This window comes from Plecotus auritus, assembly GCF_963455305.1.
Source record: "Plecotus auritus genome assembly, chromosome: 8".
Lineage (NCBI taxonomy): Eukaryota > Metazoa > Chordata > Mammalia > Chiroptera > Vespertilionidae > Plecotus > Plecotus auritus.
In genome coordinates, this window is record NC_137782.1 from 69,895,418 (window position 1) to 69,920,982 (window position 25,565).

Here is a 25,565-nt window from a genome sequence, read left to right on the forward strand (position 1 = left end):
CACCAGCCTGAAATCAATACTCGATCCTGACAAGGACAAGTTGGCCATTCAGTTTGTCCTTTGTAAGTTTGTCCTGGAAAATATGGTGGAGCTAAGAGTTGGGAGGAGGCTCTTTATTCTGCTAACACATATGAATTCCTTAATGAAGAGAGACAAAATGGTGATGATGGCTGCATGACCCAGAAGTTTGATGGGAGAATGTGATTAAAATCATCACTAAATATTGTATATCTAAAGTATTGCTTGGGTGCTGCGTTGTTAGACCTACTTATTCTGCCACATTTAATTTCATTTGAATGAATGTACTCCTTAGCCCTTGTGAAAACATGTAGGAAGAAGTGGAGGCAAATTTGCAGGAAACTCCAATACTCTGGGATTTATTTTGTTGTCTCCTTCAATGGCTTTTTTAAGACCTAGAGCCATTGAATTCCAGTGATAGAAAACTCATAAAGTAAAATAAAACAAAGTTCAGTTCTGCCCAACCTTGGCTTGGAAGGTACCTATATTTCTGTTGGTTAGTTGCACCTCTATTGGGGGACACTATATGGAGCAGCCCAAATGCTCAGCTCTGTTCCTTCTAAGGGAGGTCTCTGGGGAAGACCCTGTTTACCTAGTGCTCTGGCTTGGCAATGGGCTTTGGCTCCCTTTCTGGTGGAAACTTCTCCATTCTGGAAACCAGACCTACTGTCCCAGGGAAGGGGTGGGGCAGGCTAATTTTACCATAGTTTATACATGGTCTAGAATGGGAGTTGGTTCATGTTCTCTGAAGTTGTTCTCCATAACTTTGGCATCATCCCCCAGAATTTCCTAGTATGAGGACGATATGGTGGAATGAAGAAAATATGGCACTTCATGGTGTCTCCCTGGGGGCTCCAGGGGTGTCTATAAGAGTTGAGAAGGGGCAGAATCACCAAGCAGGGTTGAGGTCAACCGTGGTCACCACAGCCACCTCCTAGCTGCATTGGAACACATAGCCACATTCGTGCTAGTGGCTGGGACATGTCTCCTGGGTAAGATGGGAAGCTGGGTGTTCCCAGCCTTGCAAGGGGCTGGGAACTTCTTTTTAATTGGGTAGAGCCCTGAGGCCTGTGTGATGGGATATAGGCGTACCCTGTAATATAAATAAAGCCACAGGTGTGGGTCTACCCTGAGGAATGGAGACAGGAGGTACTGGCCAAGACCAGGCAGAGAGGAGGCTGAGAAACCACTGCCCACAAGCAGGGCACAGGGGTCCGGTTCCCACACACAGCCAGTGGCCTGTCTCCCTGCCTGAGTTCCCAGCCCTCACCCACCTAGGCTGGGGTTTCACCTTCTGGTATTGGTTTCCTCACTCTTTCCATGGGGCATCTGGTGTGCCTTGTCCTCTCATGTTTTTCTTTTTTTCCGCCCTGCCCAGGCCCATCTGAGCTTAAAAGGTGGTGAGCCCTGAGTTCCAGGCTGAGGCCTTGCCCTTGACCTTCACGTTTCAACTCTGCTCTCAAATAAAGTCTATCTTTTAAAAGCTAAAAACAAAGATAAAGAAATTTTTTTCCCATCAATGATAACAACACTCCTGGTTATTTTGCTATTTTTTGAGAAATATCGAAGAAGCATATATTTCAATTTTACCAAAAATAATTATAATAGTTTATATTTTTAAAAATGTGCCCTAGCCAGTTTGGTTTAGTGGATAGAGCTTTGGTCCTCAGACTGAAGGTCCTGGGTTCAATTCCGGTCAAGGGCATGTTCCCTGGCCCTGGTTGGGGTGAGTGCAGGAGGCAACCTAATCAATGTGTCTCTCTTACATCAATGTTTCTCTCTGTCTCTCCCCCTCCCTTCCACTCTCTTAAAAAAAACCACACAGAGTTTTTCATGCAGCTCAGTCCTATGTACACATTTTGTTGTCATAGTTTTATTGGATCTTCATGACAGTTCTCTAAGGAAGGTAGTACTGTAAACTCTATTTTATAGATGAGGAAACAGAAGAACAGAGAAATTAAGTAACTTTCCGAAGGTCACACAGTAAATGGAAAAACTGAGCTGGAAGACATGAATAGTGAGAGCAGCTGTGTTTACAGTTGTGAGTGCTCAAAACACAGAGTATATTTTTGTATTGTTATTTATTCATTATTGTATTCTTTTCCATACGAACAACTATTAACCTACTTTTGCTCCACCCTGTAAGTATATTCCACCATTTATTCCTTGCTGAATAAATGTAAACACTGTAGACCCAGGCCTTTTGTAGCATCAAGAAAATACTCATGGTGGGTACAGCAGTGCTGCTGAGGGCACAATATGTATGTTGCAAAGGACAATGAACACAGGTGTCCACATTTTTATTGGCCTCTTATCTTCCTACCCATACCATCCCCGGGTATTCTCATGCCTGTTTCTTCCCACCTTAGATTTCCAGGCAAATTGTTTTCATGCTCCTCTATCCACCCATGCTGTTCACACTCTCTCTTTTACCTCCACTGGTTCCCAATTTCCTCTCCCACAGAACAATAGTTATGGCAATGATACCACTACCGGTAACAAGCCCTTGGTTGTCTGTTCCATGGGAAAGAATGCATCTATTTTATTTACTCAGGAAGGGCCAAATAAGATCTTCTAAACCTGCACTGCCCAATATGGGAGCCACCAACCCCACATGGCCACTGAGCACTTGAAATGGGGCAACTTGGATTTGGGATGTGCAGTGAGTATAAACTGTACACCAAATTTCAAAGCTTAGCATGGGGGGGAAATGTAAGACATCTCGTTAGTAATTTGTTAAATATTGATTATCAGTTGAAATGATGGCTTACAAAACATAATGATTAAAATTAGTTTTACTTATTCTTTTTAATTTTTCTAATGAGGCTACTAGAAAAATTTTAAATTGTATACAGGCAACCTTATTATATTGTGTCACTTTACTGTGCTTCACAAATGTTGCATGTTTTACAAATTGAAGTTTAAGCAAAAAGATGATGACTTGTTTTATTATGGTGGTCTGGAACCAAACTCTCCATACCTCCGAAATATGCCTATATGTGGCTCATGTTATAGTTCGATTGGACAGTGTTGATCAAAACCCTGTGTTCACTGTTTGAGCTAAAGAAAAAAGGGAGGCCCACCCCTGATCGGAGGGAATTCCCAAGCTCATGGGGTGTATGGCCTCTTTTGGACTCTGGTGCTGTTGAACAATATAGACCCTATGCTGTCCCTGGAGAAGTCATCTGCATTTTAATGAAGTTTAAATCTAGTGGTGGGAGTTGAGGCATCAACAACCTGCTAGAGAGACTAATATCAGCTGTCAGGCCCTGGGTGGAGGCTGCACCTTCTCTGGGGTTCCAGGGCACAGCACCTAGAGCACAGTCCTGTGCAATCAGCAGCTGTTCAGTGATTGAATGTATTTGGGTCTGTGTCCCACAAACCTCATCACATGGGCAGCAGCCTCCTCTGCTTGATCCCAATGGGATTCTTCCCTACCTATTGCCATGAACACCCTGTCAACAGCCCTGCCAGTTTTACCTGTTTAATTATTCTCCAAGCACCCCCTTCATGTCCCATGTCTTAACCAGAGCCTTCATCATCTCTCACTTGATGCTATCTGGTCTTTCTACCTCTAGGCTAGCCCAGGGATTCTCAAACTCTAGTATGAATCAGAGTCACCTGGAGGACTCATTCATGCACAGACTGCTGTGCCCCACCCCCAGAGTTTCTGACTCACTAGATCTGGGTTGGGGCCTGAGAACAAGTTTCGAGGTGATGTAGTTGTTGCTGGTCCAGGGGCCACACTTTGAGGATTGTTGGCCTAGCCTAATGATCTCCCTAAAACACAAATGCGATCATGACACTTTTCCTAAGACCTGCCAATAGCTGTTCAGAGCCTTCTGGATAAAGTCCAAATTCCTTAGGGCCTATCCAAGGGCCTTCATGTTCAGTCCAAACTCCTTAGGGCCCATCCAAGGGCCTTCATGGTTGGTTCCCTGTATATCACCCCAGCTCTATCAATGAGGTCTTTGTTTCCTCCATGGTGCCTGTAGTTCTCCCAATAGGCTGGGCTCTACCTCACCTCTGAGTGCCCTGCCTGCTGCACATGTTCCTCCTTTCCTTGCAGATGGCCTTTCCCAGGCTCTTGTGACTGCCAGCTTTCTGCTGAGTTGGGCCAGTGGGAGGTACTGGTAGGAGATGGGAAGGCAGTGAGAGGGGGAAAAGCCAAGTCTAGTTCTCTCTTTTCAATGCGCTGAGCAGCATTTATAGCAGTCACTGTATATTCTCCATGGCTTCAGCTTCTGCCAGATCATCCTGCCCTAGGGCACTGGAAACACCACCTCTGCCCTGCTGCCCTAGAGGTAGAAGTGGCTTCCTAATGTCCTCTGTATATGGGTGCTTCTCTGGCCCTGGCTTTTTAGCTCTTTCATGATCAATATCTTTCATCAGATTCCGTCTATGGCAAAAGCATAAGGTGATAACACTGACATCCAAGAGAACTTCCTTTTTTTTTAAAAAAATCTTTAATTATCTTTTATATATCAAGACATTTATATATAAGCATTTGGCTTATCTCAAGTCATAAGCCAAATGGTAGAACTTTCTGTCATGATTGATTATTCTGTAACTACCCTGTCCAGTATGGTAGTCACTAGCCACCATATTGGCCATCAGCACTTGAAATATGGCTACTGCAACTGAGGAAGTGAAATTTAAACTTAACTTAAATTTAAGTAGCCACATGAGACTAGTGGCCACTGTATTGGACAGTGCAAGGTTAGATCCTGCTTGATATATAGCCATCAAAATTCAGGAATAGATATTGAAATTGGCATAGAAAAGAATAAATAAGGTTTCTGAGCTCTTTGTTGTACAATATAGTCTTTCTGTCTGCATATAAGCTTCATTACTTTTAAAACCTTTAGGTCATTTTCTAAAATATAGATCAATAAGGGTTGAGATTACAAAAAAGAAGAGAGATTAACAAGAATTATTGTTAAGCCCTGATCAGTGTGGCTCAGTTGGTTGAGTGTCGTACTGTACACCAAAGGGTCACTGGTTTGATTCCCAGTCAGGGCACATACCCAGGTTGCAGGTTCCATCCTAGGTCAGGGTGTGTACTCGAGGCAACCAATCGATGTTTCTCTCTTACGTGAATTTTTCTCTCTCTCTCTCTTCATCTCCTTTCCTCTCTCTCTAAAATAAATAAACAAATAAATAAATAATTTAAAATAATTATTGTTAAGTAAATTAAAGCAAGTTCCAGAACAATATGTATAGTATCATCTGATTTGGTAAAAATAAAAGAAAGTAGAAATGTGAGTCCTTATATAAAAATGTTTAAAAAATGTACAAAATGCTGTTAATGGTGGGACTATGGATAGGAAGAAGATAGAGAATTATTATTTTTTTATTTAATATACTTTATATGTTTCTGTATGGTTTAGAGATAGCTATCTATCATCTGTCTATTTACCTAAATTTTGTTTTTTCCATGAGCATGTATCACTTTTATAAAAGCAGCAAAGCAAAAATAAATAAATTAAAAAATCTGAATGAAGTGTTATTACATTTATATAGGATAGATTAAATACCTTTGCAGCTTTGTCATTTAGATTCTACAGAGCAAGATTTAATCATTTTCTTGATGACTTAGTGTTGTCATTTTGAATTTCATGTTATTCATTATGATGTAATATGATGTTTTAAAAGTACCCAGGATGTGTTTTAATCAGGTATGGTAAGACATGCAGAAACAGGAATGACTGTCATGAAGGAAAAAGTTTTTATACTCACAGATCCTTGGAAACAGGAGGCACGGCATCTCATGCAGGGCCACTTGGGGAAGCACCAGTGTGGGTCAGGAGGCAGAAAACTTGGGCAAGGACTTTTATTGTAGACTAGGGGCCCAGTGTGCGAAATCATGTGAGACCCAGGACCCAGAGTCCTGTGGCTTGGCTGGACCCAGAAAGAGTCCTGCAGCCGCCGCCGCCATGGGAGGCGGAACCCAGAAACCCACCTGCTGCACTGGTGGGACCCAGAAACCCACCCATGCTTCCTGTCAAGTCCTCCAGAGTCAAGTCCCTGCCCACCCATGCATGCCTCGCCACGTATGCAGCCCCGCCCACCTGTGTGTGCCTGCTGCGCACACAGCCTCCTGCTGATCGGTTGTTATGGTATGATGGTGTGATGACCACAGGCTTTTAATATAATAGATTCTGTGGGAAGGAATGAGTGAGGCAAGGTAAGTAGGCTTAGAATTGGTTAGTTTGGAGTGTAAGAGCCTGATAAAGGAGGTGGTTGATTTATGGACTCTTTTTTTTAATATATATTTTTTATTGTTGATAGTATTACAGATGTCGTCTGCTTCCCCCCTCCCCCATTGCCCCCTCCTCCCAGCCCCTATTTTACGCCCCCTCCCCCCCAGGTCTTCACCACCCTATTGTGAGAGGTATGGACTCTGTGTTAGATGGTTTGCATATGAAAGCCATGTCCCCAAGTTGAGTTGTTTGCTATCTCTAGGAATTGGTGAGCCCTTGGAGGGATAATCGTTATAGGATTAGCAAGGCCCCAGATATCAAATAATCAGAAATAGAGAAAATAAAAAGATATGATTAATATATATGATGAAGTCTTCAGGAAAGTAGGTAAGAATGTATCCTTAAGCTGAATTTTTATGATCTTTGCTTTCTGCATGTCAGGATGCCAGGGATTCCTTCTCCTGCTGTGTGTGGACTTGTATCTTCTCTTCCTTTTATATTTTTTAGACTTAACTTATATAATAAAAGCCTAATGTGCTAAGTGTCTGACCATCCATTGGATTGTTCGACCAGTCGCTATGACGTGTACTGATCACCAGGGCAGATGATCCGACCAGTAGGTTAGCTTGCTGCTGGGGTCCAGCTGATCAGGAGTGGGCGAGATGGGCCAGACATGCCCTGGAGTCCTCCCAAGGTCCCTCCCGGCCTTTTTTTTTTTTTTTTCCCTAATATATTTCATTGATTTTTTACAGAGAGGAAGGGAGAGGGATAGAGAGCCAGAAACATTGATGAGAGAGAAACATTGATTAGCTGCCTCCTGCACACTCCCTACTGGGGATGTGCCTGCAACCAAGGTACATGCCCTTGACCAGAATCGAACTTGGGACCCTTCAGTCTGCAGGCTGATGCTCCATCCACTGAGCCAAACCAGTCAGGGCCCTCCCCGGCCTTTAAAATATTTCTTCTAATTAATTTCCTTTCAATATGCACAAATACATGCACCAGGCCTCTAGCATATTAATAAGAGTAAATAGCCCTTAACTGAGGGCTAAGGTGTTTGCTCTTCTATTAGCCCTCATTATGGAACTTCTGGTGTGCTATTAATTTTTGGGAAGAGTCCACTCTTAACCACTGTAAGATAGATGGTTTCTAAGGACATGGAAATAGGAACTAAGTGACCACCTAGTGCAGGAGTTCATGCCATGTGCTTGACCTTGCTACCCCAAGCTACTGCTGCCTCTCCCTGCCATAGGCCAAGTGCTTTGCTCTCAGCACCCACTTCTTTAATATGTGGGGCCTGTATTGTTGCCCAGGGGAAACTTGCTGCAAACAAACTATGTGTGCCCCAAAGAAGAAACTGTTTATGGCATTCAGGACCTTCCTGATTCTTGAGCCAGCCTCAGGAGTAACATGGCCGTGTCCTCATTCTGGGGTCTCCAGTATCTTGGAACAGTATGTCTGCTTTCAGCTTTCTAGGATCCTGGAAAGATATTTTTTTTCTTCCATTGTCTTAGCTGTGTACTGGATACTTGAGGCATGATTTCTGGATAAATATCTTTACTATTTTATGGAGCACCCATTTTTTCATTGTTTAGTGCTAATACTAACACCTAACAAGCAAGCGACACAGCAGCATGATTCTGGTGGCTATGTAATTTGGGTGAGTTATGCAACTTTTCTGTGCCTACTTTTTCAACTATAAAAAGGAAACAATAATGGGGCCTATCTAGCTTATAGGATAGTCATGAAGGTTAAATGATTGAGTTTTTGTAACATTTCCACATTTATAATTCAAGACAAATGTGTGACATCCAATATGTGGAACTTTGCTTTAAAGGAATTAAGAACTGAGTTTAGTATAGGTTATGTGAAAACTCAACATGGGATTTTGAGAATTTCCTCCCCTGGATAATAATCTCTTAAACAGAAACTGCCCAAGCTTTGGTATTGTATTCAGTGTAGGCAAATTAACACAGATAGCTGTCATTCCCATGCTGAGATCAAGAACATGAGAGCAATATTCAATGGACTCAGGGCCTGGAATGAGGGAGCATTGGAATGGAACCCCCACTCTGTGCCAGCCTTCCAGACCCTGCTTTCCTGACCCCTGGATGTCTCCAAGCTGCTCATTGAACTCAAGATTAATTTCCCTCTGATAATCTGGGTCTGTAGATTTATTACCTCTGACATTCCCCCTCCTGCCTCTCCCCCCACCCCCCAGGATTTATTGCTTTCTAACTGCCAACAAGAAAGGAGGATTCACTAAATAGACTTTCTACAGCTAACCTAATTAGAAACCCTTCTAATATGGGGTATACAAGAAGTTTCTTGGCAGACTTATTCATAATTTCCAAACCCTGGAAACAACTCAAATACCCATCAGTAGGAAAATGGATAAACAAATGGTGGGATATCCATTGAGGTGCATCTTCTCAGCAATAAAAAGGGACAAACTGACACAAACAACAAGATGGATGGAGATTAAAACACAACACATTTGTTAAATAAAAATAGCCAGACAGAAAAAAGTATGCATTGTATGATTCCATTATATGAAAACTTGTTATAGTGACAGAAATCAGAATAGATGTTGCCTCTGATAGAGGATGGCAAGGGGCATTGGGGAACTTTCTCAGGTGTAAAGAAAGTGCTATATCTTGCTCTGGATGATGTTTATATAAATTAAATGGTTCAGTTCCATAGTATTGAGGTATGTGCATACTACTGCATGTAAATCATATCTCAATAAAGTACTATTTGCATATTGAAACCCTTTATAATGGGGACAACTTGTTATGAGGGAAATGAAAGAGAACATTTAAGAATACTTAAAAAGGCTTTAATATATAGTGTCATGCTATATTAGCTAGGATTTATTTCAGGGGATGATTAGCTAAGAATCTTTCTCTTTCTTGTTTGACTGCTGGTCTCCTGATTTCACTGCTTATGGGCACCTTAAGCAGAGTATTGGAGGAGAAATCAATGGGATTAAAATTGGCTGTTGGAAGGCCAATACTGTAACATGCAGAAAAGCACATAGTTTTAGGTGGGCTTCCTACAAATAGATCTGAAATGGGGATTCTTGAGCAAGTGATTTATTGAGGGAGAGCTCTCAGTGCACCTGCGAGGGAGGGAAGCAGGATGGTGCACAGGAAGAAGCTGGGCAAAGGTGTGGGCTGGGCTGGATGGAGTCTAGCCTCAGTGTGATCCTGGAGAGCTCTGGAGTGTGAATGGCACCACAGAGTTGTTTTACCTGGAGGCAAGAGGGTTAGGCTTAGGACCCCTGTGTCTGTCAGTCACTGCAGGGACTGCCCTGCGTGCACACGTGCTTTCATGCATGCACATGTGTAGAAACCTCTATTTCCTGGTGGGGCAGATCATGTCAAGTGAGGGTACTTTTCCTGTGACAGGAGCAGCTGAGAGCTGTCAGCAGCCAACACAGAGAGCAGCTGGGAGATGTGAGCACCTTAGTTTGTAAAAGGGATCTGGGTGGGACATGCACAGTGTCTGCAGGCAGTCTCAGGACTGGTGTAGCAGGTGTTGAAGATAAATTGGTAGTACCATTTTGGGTGATGACAAGGCAAGGGAATGAGCAAGCCCACATAGGAGATCCACAGAGACTCAGAGCACTGTGAGAAGATGGCATGGGTTATGAACCTGCTTTGAGAGAAGATGGGTTATGCTGGCATCTGTTTGGAATTTGAAAAGCAACCTCTAAAGAGGCAGTCAAGTTCTGTATTCAAATTATAGGTGCTCAAAATACTCTGTACTTTTTCTTCATTGTACTTAATCAGAATAACAATTAAACTGTAATTATTTCTGCACTAATTTAATTTTATCTCCTCCATAATAGTGTAAAAGCCACAAGGGGGCTCACAATACTATAAACGAATCTCTGTGTCTCCAATGGCTGGCACATAGTAGGTGCTCAATAAATATCAATGTATGAATGAGTGAATGGGTTTAAGAAAATGGAAGGAAAGTACTCATAGAGGTGACTTTTCTATTAATTGTTTTACTTTCCTAAAACACCTTCCCTGCTGCCCACACCAATCCATTCTTTAGTGCCCAGTTCTTGCCTACCATTGCCAGGTATCCTGTCCCCAACACCCCATACATGATGATACATGATGCCATTCAACATTTATGACTATGTGAAGCCTATCAACCTGGCTTTTCCAACAAGTTTTATGTATTTATCTGTAATCTAACTCATTATAGAAAGGGTTTGGCTGGACTTTTTTTTTTTTAATATATTTTATTGATATTTCATAGAGAGGAAGGGAGAGGGATAGAGAGCTAGAAACATCGATGAGAGAGAAACATCGATCAGCTGCCTCCTGCACACCTCCCACTGGGGATGTGCCCGCAACCAAGGTACATGCCCTTGACCGGAATCGAACCCGGGACCCTTCAGTCCGCAGGCCGACGCTCTATCCACTGAGCCAAACCGGTTTTGACTTTTTTTTTTTTTGATGGTCAAGTTCATGTCTTGCCTTTGCTTTCAAAGATGCTTCTTTCTTATGCCATTTCTGTCACCTGCAAAGTACTTCTCCCAACAATCATACCTATTAAAATCCTTCAATGACCTGTTTGTGGTCCTCTGAGGACACTTACTTTTGCCTCCTTATGCCACAGTCCCTCTCTAGGCCCATTGGCTCCTTTACAACAAGATCACACATTGACCTCTTAGTGCTATGAGTACTGTGGGTGCACAATAAATGTCTTTTGTACTGTTAACATGCATATGTAGATATTAGAAAGTCAGTCAAGATGATAGGTTGATGTACAATAATAAGGTTGGAAATTAAACAAAGGGGAAGATGAATTCTTTAATTTTTTTTGAAGTAACTCAAGTTCAGTATTTAATACTCAAAAAGAGGTAGAGGAAGATGAGAAGTGGCAATGGAAGAAGTATATCTGAGAATATTCTTAATGCAGATTAATTGGAATCAGGAGAGCCCCAGCATGGGATGGAGTGTGACTTCTCCATGAATTTTCTTTTCTTTTCTCATATCTAGTTGGGATGATATTTGCCGAACTTGGGTGACAGTGACCATCCCCAGTAAATTCACATGTTCGGACAATTCTTCCCAGAACTGAGTCGTGTGGTTTGTGGTCAGCATGGCCCAGCCTTTCCTACAGGGTTTGGCACAGATGTTGTCGATCACTCTTTCAGCCTCGAAACAAGGACCCATAGAGCCAGAAATTCATATTAAATGAAGCCCGTTTCCTCTATAATGTGAGAGTACTTTCCTGATCACCCTTTAATCAAAACAGATGTTTTGAAGCGGCCTAGAATAGGATATGGAAAATATGGCCGGCGATCAAATATGGGTTCAAAGGGAAATCCTTGATGGCTCCCTTTGAGCTGTGGGCGCTGTCTAAAAATAGCACATAGATACGGTACTTGTGAAATAAAAGTAACTGCTGGAGATTGCTGCCGAATTCTAGAAAGCAGCCATCTGACTGCACGAAGATGCTCCCCATGTGAAATGTGAGGGGGAAGGTGGTGTGGGCTTCCTACCTGTGGAAGTGTTCAGTGTCCATGCTGTGCTCTGCAAGACTGTAGCTTACCTCTTGTGACCTCCCCCAAAGTTAAGAAGCAGAGTCACTCCTTTAACACAGAGTTCTAGAAACACAGAGAGCATATGCCTTTCCTCAAACCTGGTTTATATTGGGGAAACTTAATTCAATATTACAAATACTAATTAAAGCATATATCTGTGCTAACTTGCTACTTTGCTAGGTCCAAAGACATACAAATAAGGCAAAGTGGTGAGGCAGGAAATTTATTAGTAGAATTATAGAATTAGAAGGGATTTTAGGCATTAACTATTAAAAAACCCTCATTATAATGATAGTTGGGTAGGAAGGGAGTGAAAAGAAAATTAACATTTATTATGTGATGATTATGTGTCAGACATGTAGTGTGTTATTTCCTCCTCCCAAAAATGCTATGTAGGAAAAGGTGGGAAGGAATATCTATACTAATAAAAGGGTAATATGCAAATTGGTCATGATGCCTTCACAGTAACAACCGAACAGCAGGCTGCATGGGGCGACCTGACCAGCAAGGGGGTTAGCAAGGGATGACCAAATGACTGGCCAGCAGGCTGCATGGGGCAACCAGGCCGGCAGGGGGGTTAGCGAGGGACGACCAAACAACTGACCAGGAGGCTGTGTGGGGTGACCAGGCCGGCGGGAGGGAGGTTGGGGGTGACCAAGCTGGCTGGGGGGGCAGTTGGGGGCGACTAGGCTGGCAAACAGAGGCAGTTAGGGGTGATCAGGCAGGCAGTCAGGTGAGCAGTTAGGAGCCAGCAGTCCTGGATTGTGAGAGGGATGTCCGATTGCCAGTTTTGGCCCAATCCCTGGGATTGGGCCAAAACTGGCAGTCGGACATCCCCTGAGGGGTCCCAGATTGGAGAGGGTCCAGGCTGGGCTGAGGCCCCCCACCCCCACCCCTGCACGAATTTCATGCACTGGGCCTCTAGTATTAATATATTTAAATGAGAACAATGGAGTCATTGAACCTTGAGGCAACTTAAATTTTGACAAAATTCCTGTGATATAGATGACATATTTTTTAATTTTAGAGAGAGGAAAGTGAAACTCAGAGGCATTTTTGGCAAGTGGTTGAGTTGGGATTTGAACTGCTCTGTCCAAAACTAAAGACCCAATCCTTCCTGATCCCCATATTTCAGATATGAACATACAAGTGCAGAGAGGTATATTCAGCCAAGCCTTTGGATTCACAACTTAGTTGTCTTTCTCTTTTTTCATATTGAACATGCTCATATGAGGGACTAGAAGGAAGCAGGTATTACTGGCCAAGAGCACTGGCCCACTTAATCATTCTTCTCAGATTACATGCCCTAAATCAGCAACTTAAATCCCAAATTTTCTGTGGGAACAAATTCCAGAGACCAACAAACATCATTTACTCTTAAGGTATTTCTGAAGTTGCTGATGAGGCTACTTAGAATATTCTTCTGTTTGCTTAACCTTTTGTTGATTTATAAAATGTTAATTCATCCTTTTCCAGCAAATTTGTATTATCAGAAATCTGGTTCCAGCTTCTCTTCTGTGTCCCTTATATCTCCTCTCCATAGTTTCTATTTTGGATCCCCGAGGCTGGAGTTGAAACAAGTTTTTTTGTTCTTTCTTCAGAGCTGCTGGAAAAGAGGCAATAATTATTTTCTGAATGTTTGGAGATAGTTATGGAATCCCTTTCAGCTTTGATTAATATAAAACTTTCCCTTAGAGATGTTTTTTTTTTTTTTAAAATAAAGAAATTAGATAAGTTCAGACATGCTTTTATGGATCAGTGAGGGCATGTGGAGAGGAAGGGATATGGAGGCTTCTCTACCCTGTGTTTGAGCGAGGTGGAACCCAGTGTGCTTGGATGGAACCTACCACTTTGCTGGTGATGAAAGCTGAAAGACTTCATGGCTCTGTGTGAATCTCAGATGGTCCTCTGCTCAGCCCAAAGGAGAAGGAATCAGTCCAATGGCAGCTGTTAGGAAGCCAATACACTTATTTGTAGTGATCAAGCATGTTAATCTGAATTCTTTCCTTTAATGACAAGGCAATGTGGTCAGTGGAATAGCACTGGCCTGAGACTTAGTACATCTGGTAACTAATTGTGCAATCCAGGGAGAGCCTCTTCACCTCTCTAGTTTCTTCTTTCTCTTGGAAGAAATGAAGAATTGAAATAGCAATTGCTGTAAGCTCACCAGATCCTTGACAATCTGTATCTTGGATGAATTTTCAAGAGGGCCATAGCATTGATCTCTCCCCCCACATCTTGGATAAATACAAAAGTGGGTTAATTCATGGATTTCTGAGGGAAATGACTGATATCTTATTGGAAAATACACCAGAAAAAGACAATTTGGTATATTGAACCAAGAATCAGGTGGCCTGGCCTTGAGTTCTTACTTTGCCATTAATTTACTGGGTGACTTTGAAGAAATAACTAAAGTATTTGGGGCAAGTTTTCTTATTATTTAAGTGAGAATTCAAATTAAACAATCTTTTGAATGCCTACTGTTGATGCTTTCTATGTGCTCATCATTGAGCTAACAATGGAAAGAACAGGATATGATTTCTGACTGGAAAGGAATAAATAAACCATTATGGTGTTTATGTTAAGTGCTACAATAGAAGTATGTTCAGTTGTTACCGAAGGAGGAGTTAAGAATGTATATGAACTTGCTCTAACAGAAGGTTCTGGAAGCTTGGGAGCAGCAAGCTGGCTTCAAGGACCTATTGATTGGTTTGTGGCCCCATTAGTAGATGGATTGATCCAAAGACAGATGGCTGAAAGTGCTAAAAAAGAAAATATAAAATGGACAACCACCATTATTATTAGTTCATCTCTTAAGACCAGAGAATCAGCAAACTCTGACCGTGGCCTGCCCACAGCCAAGTTTGTCGCAGCCAATAAAGTTGTGAAGTTGCAACTGCCCTGGAAAACTGAAGTCATAAGGTTCGGTATTCAGCTTCAGTGGAAAATGGATCAATTATATTTTCTCATACTGTGACATTCACCTTTCCTAGGAGTTGCATTTTTATTGATGAATGCTAAGGAATGCTTTATGTCAGCTGAAGAAATATTTCTAGCCAAAATTGAGAAGTTTATTAACGTTCACCAAAATAGTTTTTTGTTTCTGTCTGTTGCCCTCCATGGACTTGAGGAATGGAAACTGATGTTCAAGATTCAGCAGAGATCCCTGGGTAGTAACTTACGGATACTTCTAGTACACAACACAGTAAATGCTATTGATCTTATGTGCACTATAGCTACGGTAAGATCATCTCCAAACCATATATAGATAGCATCTGCTATAGAATGATAACAACTAAAGCTTACATCATTGAGCAAAGTCCTGTTTGGAAAATACTTCAACAGATAAATCTCAGTGACTCATTTAACCCAAATTAGAGTACCAATTATAAATGTTCTTTTGGAAGGTTAAAATAATTAGACTGGTTGAATTATAATGTTCAAATATATACTTACTTTAAAGACTTAAAATTTTTTAAATAATAAAATATATACAGGGGAGAAACCAAGATGGCGGCATAGGTAAACACCTAAACTGCTGCCTCGCACAACAATTTCAAAACTACAACTACAAGACAGAACGGACACCATCCAGAACCACAGGAAAACTGGCTGAGTGAAAATTCTACAACTAGAAGGAAAGAGAAAAGCTCACAGAGAATTGGAGGTACGGCAAAGGGTCTTTGTGCGCGCAGAGAGGAAGGGCGGCTGAGAGCCTGGCTGACTTTCTCTGGCGGAAGGTGGAAGGAAGCCCCTGACCGCACTGAACCCCAGTTCTGAGTGCACTGAACCCCAGTTCTGGGCGAGCCCCTGGGGACCCACGCTCTTACGGGGGGTGTCTGGACTCTCGGGTGGAGACTCGGGAGCCAGGGAAGGCAGAGGACGGAAAGCGCGCGCGCGCCAGTGTGCACAAAGGCTGCGGAGGTTGCCACAGGCTTTCCCTAGTGGAAGGGAGTCAGAGGCTCCTGAATGCACTGAGCCCCAGTTCTGACTGCAGTGAACCCCAGTTCCAGGCGAGCCCCTGGGGACCCACGCTCTTGTGGGGGGAGTCTGGACTCTCGGGCGGAGACTCGGGAGCCAGGGAAGGTGGAGGACGGAAAGCGCGCGCGCGCCAGTGTGCACAAAGGCTGCAGAGGATGCCACAGGCTTTCCCTAGTGGAAGGGAGTCAGAGGCTCCTGAATGCACTGAGCCCCAGTTCTGACTGCAGTGAACCCCAGTTCCAGGCGAGCCCCTGGGGACCCACGCTCTTGTGGGGGGAGTCTGGACTCTTGGGCAGAGACTCAGGAGCCGGGAAGGCAGAGGTCTGAAGGCACGCACGTGCGCGCAAGGGCAAGGCTGACTGGAAGCCAAGACTGAGACTCCACCCCATCCAAGCTGAGCACAGAGGCTATTGCAATTTGGCAAGTCTAATCCTATAAGGCTGTCTCCAGCACCGAACTTCTCCCAGCATAGACACAGCTGATCCTTACAGTCAACTGGCCTGGAGGTCAATTCTTCCCAGTGATACCAACAACAATAAAGACTTAATTACAACAAGGCTGTACACACAGTCCACAAAGGGGTGCACCAAGAGTGTCCACCTCAGGTTAACTGGGGAGGCAGACCCACTGGGCCATATTGGAAACCTAGCACACAAATCTACCTTACCAACTCAGGGAAGCAGTGAAAATGCGGCGTCAAAGAATCAGATCACAAACGAAAGAAATGGAGGAAAACAAACGACTGGATATAGAATTCAAAACCACGGTTATAAGGCTTTTTCAGAATATCCTAGAAAAGGCCGATAAATATAACGAGACCCTCGAAGATATGAAAAAGGACCAACTAGAAATTAAACATACACTGACTGAAATAAAAAATATTATACAGAGACCCAAAAACAGACAAGAGGAACACAAAAATCAAGTCAAAGAATTGAATTACAAAGAAGCAAAAAACACTCAACCGAAAAAGCAAAAAGCAAAAAAAAAAATCCAAAAAGTTGAAGATAATGTAAGAAGACTCTGGGACAACTTCAAGCGTACCAACATCAGAATTATGGGGGTGCCAGAAGAAGAGGGAGAGCAAGATACTGAAAACCTATTTGAAGAAATAATGACTGAAAACTTCCCCCACCTGGTGAAAGAAATAGACTTACAAGTCCAGGAAGCCCACAGAACCCCAAACAAAAGGAATCCAAAGAGGACCACACCAAGACACATCATCATTAAAATGCCAAGAGCAAAAGACAAAGAGAGAATATTAAAAGCAGCAAGAGAAAAACAGTTAGTTACCTACAAGGGAGCACCCATACGACTGTCAGCTGACTTTTCAACAGAAACTATGCAGGCCAGACGGGAGTGGCAAGAAATTTTCAATGTGATGAATAGCAAGAACCTACAACCAAGATTACTCTACCCAGCAAAGCTATCATTCAGAATTGAAGGGCAGATAAAGAGTTTCACAGACAAGAAAAAGCTAAAGGAGTTCATCACCACCAAACCAGTATTATATGAAATGCTGAAAGGTATTCTTAAAGAAGAGGAAGAAGAAAAAAGTAAAGATAAAAATTATGAACAACAAATACATATCTATCAACAAGTGAACCTAAAAATCAAGTGAATTAAAAATCTGATGAACAGAATAAACTGGTGAATATAATAGAATCAGGGGCATAGAAAGGGAGTGGACTGATAATTCTCAGGGGGAAAGGGGTATGGGGGGTTCATGAAGAGACTGGACAAAAATCATACACCTATGGATGAGGACAGTGGGGGGAGGTAAGGGCAGAAGGTGGGGTGGGAAATGGGTGGAGGGGAGCTATGGGGGGGAAAAGGAGAAATAATTGTAATAATCTGAATAAAGATTTATTTAAAAAAATAAAAATAAATAAATAAATAAATAAATAAATAAATAAATAAAATAAAAAGACTGGGTTCTATGGTTGAGTACTTACTCAAAGGCTGATTTTATCATATTCTAAGTCCCTAAACATCTGCTTGGCTTCCCTCCCACAGGTCCTGGGTAATGGCTGCATGGCTGCATGGGCTGGAGCGCCCTGGTTCTCCTGAATCAGTGCTCTGCAGCTGGCTCTCAGGGCCCTAACCTTCCCTGCTCTGTAGCTGAGCTCTGGCCGCAGGCTCAGCATATTTCAAAGGCCCTTTGCCATAAAAGGCCTACATCTGCTTGAAGCGGAAAGTTAAAATGACTCCCTCATTGGACAGCAACGTGGAAACAAGGACATTCTCTACCAAACACCATTGAACAACCCCATATAAAATGTTTAATTACTTCAATAAATAAATAAATAAATAAATGTTTAAAAAAATATATATATATACAATTAAAAGTGATTTTATTAAAAAAAAAAAGAATGTATGTGGAGTAGGAGAAAGGACAGGGAAGACTATAGAGGTCACATTTAGTCTAATACTTTCAAAGTATGAGGATTGAGGGGAAGGACATTCCAGGTAGAAAAATGAATAAAGTTAGAAAAGAACAAGGAAATCTGAGGCAATAAATCTGGGCAGTAACAGAGGATGAGTGAAGGACATAAGGTGAAAGAGTGGAAGGCCTAGAATTGAGCTCACACCATCCCGTAAAGGACTTTTATGCCTTGCTAAGGAATTTGAACTTTTTCCTTCACACAGTGAGGATTCAGTGAAAGATTTTAAGGGTGTGGCATGATGTGATTTGTGTATTCTGGAGGGGAAAATGGAGGCTAGAGAGAAAAAAGTGAAGCAAATTAGTTAGGAATTCTTGCAAATATCCAAGGAAGAGGAGGTAAGAGCCTGATAAAAGGCCTTAGTGGAGGAAATGAAGGAGCAGGCTTTCGGCTGGGAATTGTCTTGGAAGTCAAAGTGCAAAATAAAATTGAGGAGCCCTTTCTTAAAATAAGTAATAATTTTAGGATGGCGACCACAGATCATTAAGCCAGGTACAGGTCCCTTCCAAGCACGGGGCCCCTGTGTGACTGCACACATCTCATGCCCCTGCAGCTGGCCCTGAGTAGAATAATCTTTGTTTCTTTCCAGGTTTGTTGTAATCATGGTTGGAAAGATTGTTTAAAATTTATGAGATCATAAATTTGAGGGTGAAGGGGGGTGTCCATTTTGCAGGCAATTTCCTTGTCTAATCTGCCATTCATTTAGATTTTTATCTTATGTAATCTTTTTTAGGGTTGTCTTGCCAGGCAATAAATCCAAACAAATACCTCTGAGTCAGGCTGACTGGGATCTTCCACAGGTTTTTTGGAGGAAAGGTGTTCCTTAAGTCACAAAGTGAAAGCTGGAGTTTCTTATAGAGATAGCGAAGAAAAGAGAGAACAAGATAATGAAATAATTTGCAAGTAGGGCCTTATGATAGAGTGATATAAAACTGGGGTTATTTAATCTAGAAGTAGTAGTTGAGAAGGACTTTATTATGGTATTTGTATTAGTCAGCTCCGCCATAGTAATGCTGTGTGATGAACCAAACCATCCCCAAGCTCAGTGATATGCAACAGCCATTTATTCTCATGCTCGTGGGTCTGCAGGAGCTGTGGTTTAGTTGGTCTAAAGTGGGCTCAGGTGGGTGACTCTACTATAGTCTGAGGATTGGCTGGTAGATTCAGGCTGGGAGTTGGTTTATTTTCTGGAGGCTCAGGCTAAAGAAGCAGTACCTACCAGGGCATGCTCTCCTGACAACCATGCCAGGAGTGTAGGAGGCTAAGCTGGAAGCATATCCAAGGCCTCTGTTTGTATCCTGTTAACGCCCCGTTGGCCAAAACAAGTTGTATGGCCAAACCCAACGTCAATGGGACCGTGAAGTAAAATTCACCTGCGCAGGAAGGAGAAAGGGAGTGAACATTTGCTAAGTAAGCCAAACTCTCAGAGAATTCAAGAATGTGCACTTTCTTACACAAGCTATTAAGGCTAGTTGCTGGATGGTTTCGCTGAGGAAACTACTGAAAGGAAGGGGGCTTGAAGGGCTTTGGTTAGCTATACAGCTTTTTTTTTTTTTTTTTTTTTTTTTTGACAGGAAGAATAGCTGTTTGGTAGAGGTTGGGAGTTTCTGAAAATCTTAGAGGTAGCTTAATTCTTCATCTGAAGAGACTGTTAGATGAGGGCCTACTGGGAAGAAGGGGCATGTTAAATGATCTTTCTGGGTTCCTTCAAGTGGCAGGATTACAGCAGTCCCCCCTTATATGTGGATTTACTTTCCGGGCTTTCAATCATCCTTGGTCAATGGTGGTCTGAAAATATTAAATGGAAAATTTCAGTAATAATTCATACGTTTTAAGTTGCAAGCTTTTCTGGGCAGCATGATGAAATCTCGCAAGTCCTACTCTGTCTGCCCGAGTCGTAAGTCATCCCGTTGCCCAGCATCTCCACGCTGTGTACGTTCCCCGCCTGTTAGTCACTTCCGGTTATCACATCAACTGTGTGGTATCGCAGTGCTTGTGTTCCAGTAATCCTTGTTTTACTTAATAATGCCCCAAAGTGCAAGCAAGAGTCATGACGTTGGCAAATAAAATATACCAGAGAGAAGCCGTAAAGTGTTTCCTTTAAGTTAAAAGGTAAAAGTTCTAACTTAATAAGGGAAGAAAAAAAATGTGTGCTGAGGTTGCTAAGGTCTATGATAAGAATGAACTTTCTATCTGTGACATTGTGAAGAAGAAAGGAAAAGAAATTTATGGTAATGTTTTTTTGTCACACCTCAAACTGCATGAGTTATGGCCACAGTGCATGGTAAGTGCTTAGTTAAGATGAAAAAGGCATTACATTTGTGGGTGGAAGAGATGAACAGAAAACATGTTCCAATTTATGTTGGGCCAAAAGGCACTGAGCCTGTATGCAGACTTCAGCAAGGGATCCCCTGGCCATTTACCGCAAGTAAGGGATGGCTACACAGATTCAGGAATGAGTTTGCCATTTTATTATCTCACATCTTCACAAGAAGAATAAGGGTGAGTACAGTACAATAAGATATTTTCAGATAGAGACCACATTCACATATAACTTTTATTACAGTATATGGTTATAATTGTTTTAGTTTATTGTTGTTAATTTCTTACTGTGCCTAATTTATAAATTAAACATTGTTATAGATATGTATAGGAAAAAACATAGTATATATAAGGGTCAATACTCTTTGTGGTTTCAGGCGTTCACTGGGGGTCTTGGAACATATCCCCCACAGATAAAGGGAAGACTATTGTCTATGAATTGAACAGTGGCCTCAAGTAGCAACATCTCAGGATGAATGCTTCCCTCTATTCTCAGAAAGAGGAGACACCTTCTCCTGGCCTCTGTGAAATCATCTCTCAAGAACTTGAAGTTTTTTCACATGAATTGAAAGTGAAGACCCAGCCTGGCCATTGTTGCTCAGTGGTTCAGTGTCAACCTACAAACCAGGAGGTCACAGGTTCGATTCCTGGTCAAGGCCCATGCCCAGGATGAGGGCTCGATCCACAGTGGGGGGCGTGCAGAGGCAGCCAATCAATGATTCTCTCTCATCATTGATGTTTCTCTCTCTCTCTCCTTCTCCCTTCCTCTCTGAAATCAATAAAAATATATTAAACAAACATACAAACAAACAAACAAACAAATAAACCCCCCCAAAAAGAAAGTGAAGACCCATATTGTACTCTGTTTTTAATTTGATGGGTTTCATTTTTCCAATCAAATAATTCAATGTTATTTTTAGGTACAGTTTGTATTTTTTGTTTTCTTTTGATAGTTTTTAGTTTGCTTTTTTGAGAAAGATTTTTAAATTTGTTTTTAGAAAGTGAAGAAGGGAGAGAGAGAGAGAGAGAGAGAGAGAGAGAGAGAGAGAGAGAGAGATTTATGAGAGCACAACATGGATTGGGTTGCCCTCTTCATGCCTTCAGGGATAGAGCCTACAACAGGGGCATGTGTCCTGACCAGGAATGGAACTGGCAACCATTTGGTGCATGGGATGATGCCCAACCAACTAAGCCACACCAGCCAAGACAATAGTTTCTAGTTTTTGGAAAGATTTGTTTAATGGTTTGGAGGATTTGGGTGGGAGGTATTTACTATTTTCCTTAGGATTTAATACCCAAGAAGCCGCTTAGATCTTTGTGAATATGCTTCTGGGTTGCAACTGACATTTCAAAAGGATGCTATTGAAATAAGGTAGGCTAATAATGGTGTGCCAACTAGTATCTGTAGGCTGGATGATAGAGTTAGAAAACACTATTTTGCAACAATGATTAGTAGTAATTAACTGAGAAAAAAATCATCAATGCATGCTAAAATTAGTGGTTGAAATTTGATGAGTAATAGGATATATTCATAGTATCAAAGTATCTTCCCACAGATTATTTATTACTAGTGGAAGGAAAAAGTTGGTAAGAAGCACTTCATACCAAGTGATCCAAATTAGCATTGCCAGCATCATGTTTCTTGATGTGATACATGGAGAATACAACATATATTTTGTAATAGGAGAAGCCAAAAGAGGCATAACTCCAAATGGGGGATGTTCTACAAAAGGGGTAGATTGGACTCATTAAAAATATTGAGGTCATGAATGATAAAGGTTAAAAGAATACTCCAAAATAAAGAAGACCAATAATGCATGACAGTGAAGTGAAAGGCATAGATTTGGATTGGATCCTGGACAGGGATAAAAAAATAGTTATAAAGACACTAGTGACCCGGTGCACAGATTTGTGCACATTGAAAGGAAATTAATTAGAAGGTGGCTTGTGGGGTGGGACTGGGCGAGATGGGCCAGACACACCCTGGAGCCAGCCTTCCACATTCCCTCCCTGGTGTCCGCAGTGAGCAGGGGTCCCTCTGGCAGGTGGGGGTCTGTGGGGATCAGGCCGAAACCAGCTCTCCAACATCCCCCGAGGGGTCCCAAAATGCGAAAGAGCACTCTGCAAAGTTGCTGTCATACAGGGTGTGGAATGCAAATGCAAGTGTGCAGAAAACCAGATTCGTGGCGACAGTGCCCCAGCAACGATGTAACCCATGGCTGAAGGTGGAATTGAGCGGCCCTGTGAGGAATCAGGCTCCCTCCTCTCTGGTTTCGGGGTGCATCACCCGAGAGCCACCGCTGCCAAGTCACTGCAGCTCAGCAGCTCCTGCATTGAGCATCTGCCCACTGGTGGTCAGTGCATGTCATAGTGACTCTCAGATGGTCAGACACTTAGCATATTAGCCTTTTATATATATATAGATTATTGGGACAGTTGGTGAAATTTGAATAATGGACTGTAGATTAGATGGTAGAATTACACCAATATTAAATCTCCTAGATTTTGATAATTGTACTGTGGTTATGTAAGAGAATGCCCTTCTTTTAAGAAATACACACTAATGTGTTTAGGAATAAAGGAATCACAATGTTGGAAAAGGTTGTCTATAGAAAGCGTGATAAAAGTAATGGGGCACAATGTTTACAGTTTGCCCCATTTTGAATCTGGGTAGGGTACATGGGAGGTATTGGTATTATTTTGGGAACTTTTTTGGAGAATTAAAATTATATCAGATTAAAAGTTGTCTAAGTCCCTCTCCCACAAATGTAAAGGTGCAAAATAGAAATGCTATTGGTGGTATAATGACAAAATCTTGCATTACTATGAAGCCAAAGCTGTACATACTTATAAACAGCTAAGTCTGATTAACTAAAGCAGAAAAAAACCCCTCTAGACTTAGCAACAAAGAGATTGTATGCCTGGATATAACTGACAAAGTAGTTCTTAGTGTTCTTCTCGGTTTTATGCCTTTGTTCAGTCATGCCTCATTGTTTAAAATAGAAAATAGGAAATATAGAGTGTCCCCAAAAATGTATGCACACACTTGGAATAATTATAAAGGCAGTGTTTATTAAAATACATTTCATTTTCAAAATTAAGCTATCAGCTGTTAAAGTGTGTATACATATTTTTGGGACACCCTGTATGTATTTCTTTTTGGCTGTGGTAGACAGAAACTGGATTTTACCTGAAAAGCATCTGAGTACTCACAGGAAGAATAAAATGGTAGAGAAGGGAAAAAAAAGTTTTCTAATTGGCATTTCTTGATCCCATATTGAGAGAAGAATAGCATAATCTATTGTGGTTGAGGTTCCAGAAGTCAGACAAGAAAGTCTGCTGTAATGTAGGAGCATCGATTTGGAGCATTTGGTAGCAGTGGAAAAAGTCAAAACAAAAGAATTAATTCCATCGGAAATTGTTTCTTGGGCCAGATCCTGTGTGAGTGGGCCCTGAGGAAGAACAAGGAAATGGATAGTTGGCCTATTTTAAAGGAAACATTCATTTAAATACTTGGATTCTCTCACTTCTCTCTTGCCTTCAGCTCCCATGTCACCATTTTCTTCAAATCCAGGCAAAACAAAATACAATGATAGCTCTAGGCCTCATGCTTGTGATTATTTTGCTTATGTTTTAAAGTCAGTTCTGCCCAGCCTGTGTGGCTCAGTGGTTGAACATCAACCCATGAACCAAGAGGTTATGGGTTTGATTCCAGGTGTCAGGGCACATGCCGGGGTTGGGTTGCAGGCTCGATCCCCAGTGGGGTTCGTGCAGGAGGCAGCCAATCAATGATGCTTGTCTCTCATGGATGTTTCTATGTCTCTATCCCTCTCCCTTCCCCTCTCTCTCTAAAACTCAATAAAAACATATTTAAAAAAATAAAAATAAAGTCAGTTCTTTCCCCAGAGTTGTATATTCTCTAAGGATGTCTCTGATCCCTCTGGCTTCTCAGCAGATGTTGGCAATGTAGTTGATAGATGTTTCAAAATAATCAAACAGTTCATTCCTTGCTTGCTTTTATTTCCCAGTCTTTCACTTGTAATGCATAATGTATGGGCTATATATATTTGTTTTGCTAGTGGTAGAAACATGTTAGCTAACTTAAATATATGTTGAAAATAAAGCTGTTTCACTGGGTCTTCATTGTTATTTTTTAATGCTGAAACCCTGGTTGTCATCTTTGAGGAAGCAGTAGGTGGAGCTACAGGCTTTTTGTCATGAAAGAATTTTTTCAGTAGCTGCCCATTGCCGGAATAACCTGAACAAGCACATATTTCCAAAAATAACAGAGACATTTCCAAGTATTCCAGAAATATAGGCAAGACTGTTTAGTCATTCATAATCACCGCTTTTGCAAGTACTAGAGAGATTCTGTAGAGAATATTTCAGAAGCAGAAAAAAGATTCATAGAATTCCTTGTATTTTTAGAAAAGAGATTCTTTAAAAAATGGAACTGAAGAGGGAGGGAGAGGCACTTATTCAGCTCAGTCATGTACCACTATTTTTTTCCAGGTGGTGAAAGGGCCCAGAGGGGTAACTGGGGGCGGAAAAAAGTCTTTTCCATTTGCGTCAGAACTCTGAGAAGCTCTTCATTTCCCCACTCGATGAACTTTTTTGAGGCTCTAAACTGCGGTTTCAATTTGCTTTGAATTACAGAGGGGTGGCCGAGGTTAAGTGATTCTGAGGAGGTCAGAAGGCACTTATAACAGGTCCCTCTCAAGGGCCATTTCTCTCATTGGGTCCCCTGATCTTCTTGACCATGACCTTGAGAGGGAAGAAAAAAACAGCTTTTCAGCACGATGGAAAAGGTAGATTCTCTTCATGTAAAAATTGCAAGTTCTGAGAAATGTTCTAATGGATATATATACATATATATATATCTTATATATACTATTGGTTCTCTATATAAATGTTACATATATGTAATTTTTGGTGATATCACTCTCTGAATCTGATGAAAGCAGTGGACCCTAACCCCAGGGAAAAAACCCACAGAAACAAAATATCCAACATAAGTTATATACAGAG

The 25,565-nt window shown here is 41.7% G+C and overlaps 1 pseudogene across 1 annotated transcript; it reads left to right on the forward strand.

Annotated features, from left to right (window-relative positions):
• Positions 1-14,539: 14,539 nt before the first annotated feature.
• On the forward strand, positions 14,540-15,168 carry LOC308256585 (protein SPO16 homolog; annotated as a pseudogene). Its single transcript has 2 exons — positions 14,540-14,640; positions 14,673-15,168. The product of its transcript is annotated as a protein SPO16 homolog (transcript).
• The last annotated feature ends 10,397 nt before the right edge of the window (positions 15,169-25,565 follow it).